The sequence below is a fragment of the Pinus tabuliformis genome, chromosome 7, assembly GCF_031772625.1.
Source record: "Pinus tabuliformis cultivar Carrire ecotype Pingquan chromosome 7, CPIR1, whole genome shotgun sequence".
In the NCBI taxonomy this organism is placed as follows: Eukaryota; Viridiplantae; Streptophyta; class Pinopsida; order Pinales; family Pinaceae; genus Pinus; species Pinus tabuliformis.
In genome coordinates this window covers 1560623628-1560632075 of record NC_142293.1, presented here as the reverse complement: position 1 = coordinate 1560632075, position 8448 = coordinate 1560623628, and the positions used below count along the sequence as shown (strand labels likewise).

General features: G+C 38.2%; 3 pseudogenes; 2 read left to right on the top strand and 1 right to left on the bottom strand.

Moving 5' to 3' along the window:
- The first annotated feature begins 209 nt into the window (after window positions 1-209).
- Window positions 210-1637, top strand: LOC149253977 (benzyl alcohol O-benzoyltransferase pseudogene; annotated as a pseudogene).
- A 3413-nt stretch (window positions 1638-5050) lies between these two features.
- On the bottom strand, window positions 5051-6806 carry LOC149253976 (glucan endo-1,3-beta-glucosidase 14 pseudogene; annotated as a pseudogene).
- A 725-nt stretch (window positions 6807-7531) lies between these two features.
- Window positions 7532-7906, top strand: LOC149253975 (13-hydroxylupanine O-tigloyltransferase pseudogene; annotated as a pseudogene).
- The last annotated feature ends 542 nt before the right edge of the window (window positions 7907-8448 follow it).

The following is an 8448-nucleotide window of genomic DNA, read 5'->3' as shown; positions in this document are numbered from 1 at the left end:
AATCCAATTCCATAAAAACATATGACGTCACCTTTGTTGTACATCTTTCAGGTTTAGTCTTTCATGGCGGCTGGTATTCGTTATACTGGTCACATTAGGCGGGCTTCGATTTATATATATCTCACCAAACGCAGGCTTCAGCGTCTCATCCATCTTCGATTGCGTGCTCGCTTCATAGCCTTTCATTGATTCTCCACAGCTTTGTTTTCATGGCTGCTCTGAATATGAAGGTCACCAGAAAGCCGGCTATCCTTGTCGATCCTCTCCTGCCTACTCCCAAAGGGTTGCTATACCTTTCCAATCTAGATGATCAACTGTCTCTCAGATTTCATATTCCCGTCCTTCAATTCTATCGGTTCGATCCGTCGAAAAAAGGTGAGGATCCCGCCAAAGTTATCAGAGAGGCGCTGGCGAAGGTTTTGGTGTTTTACTATCCTTTTGCCGGAAGATTGAGAGAAGCGCCCTTCGGTAAGCTCCTCGTGGACTGCACGAGCGAAGGCGTGCTGTTTGTGGAAGCTGATGCCGACGTTTCCATGGAGGAATTCGGAGACCTGCACCCGCCTTTCCCCTGCTTGGCTGATCTGCTGCATGATGTGCCGAGCTCTGAAACTATTACCAATTCTCCCCTCCTCCTCATTCAGGGTAATTGATAACTCATTTTTTGATGAACGCAATTCATATTCCAGTCGAAATTATGTTTTTTTAACGTGTTGCTTATCACGATATTTCAGGTAACGCGGTTGAGATGCGGAGGGTTCATTTTCGCGTTTAGTTTGAATCACGCCATGAGCGACGCGCTTGGCCTCGTTCAATTCTTGAAAGCTCTCGGCGAAATGGCGAGAGGGGCTGCGAGGCCTTCGGTTCGTCCAGTCTGGGAAAGAGAAATCCTCCGACCGCGGACGAATCCCACAGTTAAATTCCCCCACTACGAATATGATCAAATCGAAGACAAAGACGGGCAGATGGCGAACGTGAAGGAGAGTTCATTCTTTTTCGGGCCGAAGGAGATCGAGTCGCTGAAGAGACAAGCAGTAGGGCAAGGCAAGTGCCCGACCTTTGAAGTTCTATCGGCCTGTTTGTGGCGTTCCAGAACGAGGGCTCTCCAACTGCCATCTGAGCAGGAAATTCGGTTCATATTCATGCTGGATGGCCGAGCGAGATTCGACCCGCCGATTCCCGAAAACTTCTACGGTAATGCGATCATTTTCGCGTGCGCTAAGACGACCGCAGGAGAGCTGGCAACCAAACCGTTGTCCTTCGCTGTGAAGTTGATCCGCCAAGCGAAAATGAGCGTGAATGGCGAGTACATGCGATCAGTGATAGATTTGATGGAGTTGAGAGGGCGCCCTATCTTCACAGTGGTGGGCACCTATGCGGTCTCGGACTGTACTAAGATCGGGTTTGGAGATGTGGATTTGGGGTGGGGAAAAGCAGCCTACGGCGGGCCAGCACAAGGTGGAGTGGGACCAGCGGCAATGGCGGGCTTGGCAAGCTTCCTCATCCCTTATCGTAACAGAAGTGGGGTGGAGGGCATAGTGGTTCCAGTATGTTTGCCGCCGGCTGCTATGCATATATTTGAAGCAGAAATCAATGAAGCTATCGAGAACGCAGCCCCATATCTACGATCCTCCCTATAAAATAGCAATCCCTAAGCTTAATTATATTAAATTGCTGTTAATTGAATAAAATCTAATATTAAGTTGCTCTTACGTGAATAAAATCGGCACACTGCGCAAGAGTGTCCTTGTATTTCTGTGAAGTAAATTGGCACAATGCAACTTCTTGAGTTGTGTACGGTACAAAGGTCATTGGGATTCGTTTCATCAGTTGAGAATATATGATTCTTATTCATTGAGATTGTTATATTTCTTCTTATTAACCTTGCGAAAACCCCGCCGTGTTTCTAATCTAAGAGAAAGTGGAGTTACATCGAGTAAAAGAAGTTCCATTACATTAGCCCGCAAAATTCCACTTTCGATGGCAGCACCCATTGTTATAGCCTCCTCTGGATTACTTGGCGTCTTTCCAAAAATCTCAACAACAATCTCTTGAACCCTTGGCACCGGGTACATTCCTCCCATAAGAATAACTTCATCCAATTCCAATGTGGTAATCCATGCTTGTTTTTTACAACTCTTCGAAGGGATTCTTGTTCTCTCGATTAAGTGATCTGCTAAGATTTCAAACTTCAAATGAGTTAATGTAACATTCAAATGCTTTATACTCGTGATAAATGGTAGATTAATCTATCAACTCCACAACTCCACCTTCGCCTTTGTAAGGCTAGCTTATCCTAGGATAAGTCATTTTTTTTTTTTTTCTTTTTGAGCTCAACAAATAAATACTGGAGCAGAGCATTATCAAAATCCTCACTCCCAAAAAATTATCACCATTTGTGGCCTTTACCTATAATAAAAAGCTAACAAGGTTACAATAATTTGGGTGATAAAGTAGAGAATGAGAAGAAATAAATAATGAATGTAAAATAACCTAACATCTCAAGAGAAGGAACATGCCTTGAATACACCAAGAGAAGGAACATGCCTTGAATACACCATTGGATATTTCAAGCATTGTTACATCGAAAATACTCCCACTAAGATTCAACACAACAACTAGGCCCTCCTTCTCATTCATGGCATAAGAAAGGGTTGTTAGAATAGGCTTATTGCTAATTCTTTTTACATCCAATCTTGTAATTTTACCAACATATTTCATTGCTTAGCACTAAGCATCACTAAAATAGAGAGGCATAGTAATGATTGCATTCTAGACAATATTTCCAAGGTAACCCTCGACAATTTTTTTCCCAAGTCAAGAAAAACTAGGTGTAGAGATAGATGTAGACTAATGCACAATGCAAAATTGAAGAGATACGGTGAAAAGAAATGGAAAAAATAGAGCACACATGTCTTCTATGTGATGAACAATCCTTTTCATAAAATAGTTATCTAGTTATTTGACTATTGTGCACTTATTGCCTTTGCATTGAAACTATATGCTGCACTATATGATGTTTGTGATGATCCATACTATTGTACTTATGCTTTTCCATATGAATGTTTTGCTACCTCACTTTCTGATCACATGCCACCCACAACCATACTTAGACTTTTCAATGTTCATGGCTGCTACGTACATCAAAATTCCTATTCAAAAGATTATTCGGTAAATAAATCCCAACATTTGTATATATGTGATGCTATAGAATAAGCTATCAAGATTAGCATGTATCTTGCTAAATAGTACAAATGACTTTGCCCAACAGGGAAAAAATAATTCAATCATGATTATTACTCTGTCTTAATATTGATAGTATGTTACAACCATTCACATGATATGTACAAATGCCCATCCAATACAAAACAAAATCCTAATGTCTTATACCGGTACCAAAATAGATAGTAGCTTAACATTCACATGATACATGCAAATATCGCATTCCATACTCCATCTTAGTATCAATCATTATTTATGATCAAATATAGTTTGAACACTTTGTAAAGTTAAAAAAACAAATCCATTGTTGCCCTACCAGTAGCTTACAGGTAGTTAGAACATTTTTGGGATGTACCTATTGCATCCATGAGGAATAGAGATGAACCAAAAAGTGGAAGTTAGCAACTCAATAATAACATATAATGAATGCTTTACTATGACCCAATTTAGATACATATAAAGATTTGTCGTGTCCAATTCTAGTCATCTATCCCTAAAACTTTGTTGAATGTTACAATGATCTTTGTCAATCAATGACATGAACCAATTTCATTAGAATATCATGGGTAGCATACCTCATAACCAAAATCACATATAGAACACATAAAGCATAACTAAAACATATGTTCTTGTGGATGTAAGGGAATGGCATAAAACCCATAGGTTCCCTAAAAATTTCCACTATAGTCTTCTTAAATTGAAGAGAAAAACCCCAACAAAGGAACCAAATTGAAAACTCAAAGCAAGATTTTTGAAGCAACCACCCATTGAAGAAGCAGATTATTACATCATTGTGCATTAGTTAGAAAGTTGATGAAATAATGTTTTGTTCAGTGATTCAACAATGGCCCATTAAATTTGACATCCCTACTAGATTTCATCAACACAACAAGTCACCCATCATTGAATTGGATTCATATCAATTAAGTCATATCACAAAAACCTAGTTTTGATTCAATATCTTCATATTAGTCAAGTCATGTTAGTATGAACTAATTTTTTTTGAATGGTTTAAATTGATAACAAATTTAACTAACCATTTGGAATTTACATAAAAGAGAATCTCCACAAACAAATACAATGAAGAATTCAAGCACTCTTTAAGGTTAAATCCACTCATTTGATAAAAAACATGGATAATACACAAGAAGTTCAATTATAAGCCATGTTTAACAAGTGAAACTAAATAGTTAGTTTACCAGAAAAATGGAAGTCCTAATCTGTATTAAGGTTACAATTCTATATAGGCAGTACTACCCATTTGGAGAATGTGTCAAACATTAGCCATTACAATAAATATATCTTGCAATTACAGACATCACATATATATCAATTCATGTATCCTCTAAAATATACAAAGTTGACACCACATCAAAATTTCCTTCTCATTCCTCACTGAATATAAGCATTCTACTCCATACGTTCAAAACAATACAAAATTATCCAATCCACTGGGTTACGATAGCCTGTGCTTAGCCTATAGCGCATGAAAAACATAAACACAAAGCTTCACTAGAGAAGCAGAATAAGTTGTCTGAATTTCATATCTAGGAAGTGGTACTATAAATAAATATGTCGAATAAGCTCCCAATGGTTCTATTAGTACATGTGACGATTAAGTTTAAATCACATTTTGGATAACCAGCTAAAATTCCTCAGGGTTCCAAAATCATTTGTAAGTACACCATCACAACGAGCAACTGATTTAGATAATGAGTATTACAATCAGTCCAATGTTCTGGAAAAAGGATTGGCTTTTACAATCTTTGATATCCAAGAGGAATGGATGAGATTGAGTTACTGAAAGCACCTTGCCAATTTTATTGGATGCTCATTCTTGAGGATAGTGACAAGATCCATAGCCTGAACCAAAAAAACACATGATTTAACTAGTCAGGCCCTCATTTTAATAGTTTATATTGAAAATTTTAGTGACCTGCACACTGGTATCTTCATGGCGATTTTGGTTTAAAAATTTGAACTATACATTATGAGGGTGATTATAGTGCATAAATTGGAATATAGAAGAATACTTCCATGTCCAATTCCCAATATATGGAAATTTAATGTATGGAATCATATTAAGTATGAGGCACAAAAACAAATAATGCATCATACTTTTCAAGTAGCCAAAAAAAAGGAAAAATTAAAGGAAGACATTCCCTAGAAGATAAAATGAGTGGAATAATCCTTACCTGGATCCCGAAATTTGACCATACTAGTGCCTTTGAAATCACAATTCTAGTAGTTTCTATTGTGAATCTGATAGTAAGTATTCATTGTATATGAAGCACGGGCATGAACAATATTTGGATTATAGTAAGGTCCACCTTGACGAATTGAAGCACGATTTTCACTACCCATCCCACAAGAAAAATCAAAAGACTCTTGAAGAACAGATGGATCAGAACTTGGTTTGGCAATGCAATAAAAAACACTGCCAAGGCCTCCCCTTGAACCTTTTGGTGGTCTTGAGAATAAATAAATCATGTTAGGTGGTGGGCTTGCAGGAGGAAAATATGGTGGAGGAGGAGATGCACACCAAACACAACTCAAATCTACATCATATAATTTTGAACCATCCGGGTTTAGCAGCCCAAAGTTCCTCTCAGTGGTTGGCCCTAGTTTATGGTTCTCATTAAAAAGTGAAAAAATAAAGGTATCTATGACTCTATAGGCCTCATTGGAGTTCCTTTATTGGAAGTAACATGTTTGATGACTCTCGTGTTATAATTTCTAGCATTCTTAGGATTCAATCCTATATCATCTGGGTCTCCTTTGGAAGGCCAACTAGTCTCAGAGACAGTTACAGGGATAGTGTCATTGTGAACCAACGCAACCATAACAGAGTAAATGGAATGAATTTGAGCATCTAGCATATTGTTATAGGTGAACCCTTTTGGATCTGAAACCCCTAGAGACTACCCAAACATCACATAGTCCATTGAAACTTCTTTGGAATTGTCTTTGTTTGCAAAATAAGGATATGGATTCAACATGAATAGAACACCTGTATCATCCAAGAATTGGAGGGGAGGATTCATAATTGGTAGCAAACTAGTAGCAAATTTGGAGGCCGAAGGAGGAAAGGAACTTGAAAGGATAGCCATATGGTGTGGAGTAGATACCTTAATATTGTCATCCAAGCGTAAAGAAACCAAACTAGAATGAATGTTCTGTATTGCAAGCACTAGTTGAAAGTCTAATGACCCATAACTATTTGTAAGGACCTCATTCCCTATGGTTATAATAAATATTAAGGTTGAAGGGTAATAAGGAGAAATCCTCTAAGCCACCCAAGCTTGGCTTGTAGTTGGACTTTAACTTATCTTATGGACTTTCTCATTCTCAAGACCCACAACAACTGCAATGTCTGTGTTGGAAAATGCTTACAATATAGAGGAATATGAGTTATAGATCTTGACTCTATTGACAATGATGTTTCCAAGCATCTTGGCAACCTGCTTCGGTGATGGAAATTTATTCCTTTTTGTTCCGTAGTTTACACCAATTCCAGTGTTTGGCTGTGATGATTCCTCTGACTCATTTTCCCCTGCAATGTGAAATACCAAAAAACATAGAACCATAACCCACATAAACCCAATTTTTGGCCTTAATGGATGCAGGAACCCTTCAAATTTCAAAAACCCACATTAACACAACATGTAGCCACTGATGCTTCAAAACACAGAATCTGTATATATATTCAATGGATAATGAAGTTCTTAGATCGATTTATTACCTGTTGAAATAAAAAAAATTGAAATATAGACAACAACTAGTAGAGTTTTATATGAATGCAGTCTCTGACAATCCATCTTGAACAAAGATACAATATTGATACCTTCAATGCACCTTTAGACTACTACCCTTATTGGCTTAGAATGATCCATTCTTGATATATTTGTACATTACACCATACCAACTTCTTTTTCTGAAATTTGCTTTTAAATCCGAGATCAAGATATTGTCTAATCCACCCCCTATTATTACAAATATTCTAAGACCTTTAATAAAAATTAAATCCCTACTTAATAAATATTAATATTTAAATTGAAATTTTAAAAACTCTATTATAAAATTAAATTACAATTTTAAAAACCCTGTTCCAAAATAATAAACATATGAGACCAGGTTGTACTGGTCACATCACCTGAGAAAAGGCTTCAATTTATATATATCTCAATAAACTCTCGCTTCGTTGTCTTCCCCATCTTGAAACAAGTCTGCAACGCACTACATCCTGCTCTGTTGATCTTCGATTGCGTGCTTGCGTAATAGTTTTTCATTGATTCTCGATACCTTTGTTTTCATGGTTGCTTTGAATATGAAGGTCACCAGAAAGCCATCTGTCCTCGTCGTTCATTCCCTGCCTACTCCCAAAGGGTTACTATACCTTTCCAATATAGATGATCAATTGTCTTTCAAATTTCATATTCCCGTCGTCCAATTCTATCGCTTCAATCCGTCGAAAGAAAGTGAGGATACCGCCAAAGTTATCAGAGAAGCGCTGGTGAAGGTTTTGGTATTTTACTATCCTTTTTCTCGAAGATTGAGAGAAGCGCCCTTCGATAAGCTCCTCGTGAACTGCACCAGCGAAGGCGTGTTGTTTGTAGAAGCTGATGCCGATGTTTCCATGGAGGAATTCAGAGACCTGAACCCACCCTCCTCTACTTGGCTGATCTGATGCACGATGTGTCGGGCTCAGAAACTATTACCAATTCTCCCCTCCTTCTCATTCAGGTTAATTTACTCATGCTTTGATGAACTCAATTCATATTCCAATCGAAATTATGCAATGTGGTTGAGATGCGGAGGGTTCATTTTCGCCCTTCGTTTGAATCACACCATGAGCGACGCGGTTGGCCTCGTTTAGTTCTTGAAAGCTCTCGGCGAAATGGTGAGGGAAGCTGCGAGGCCTTCGGTTCATCCAGTCCGGGAAAGAGAAATCCTCTAACCCCGGACGAATCCCACAGTTAAATTCCCCCACTACGAACATGATCAAATCGAATACAAAGACAGGCAGATGGCAAACGTGAAGGAGATGAGGCAAAGTTCATTCTTTTGTTGGGCCGAAGGAGATCGAGTCGCTGAAGAGACAAGTAGCACGGCAGGGCAAGTGCCCGACCTTTGAAGCAGGGGAAATTTAGGTTACAATTGTTAAGTTTCAGAATTTTAGATTTTTTAGGAATTTTTGATGGTGTTGAATTCATTTTGATCATAAAAAAA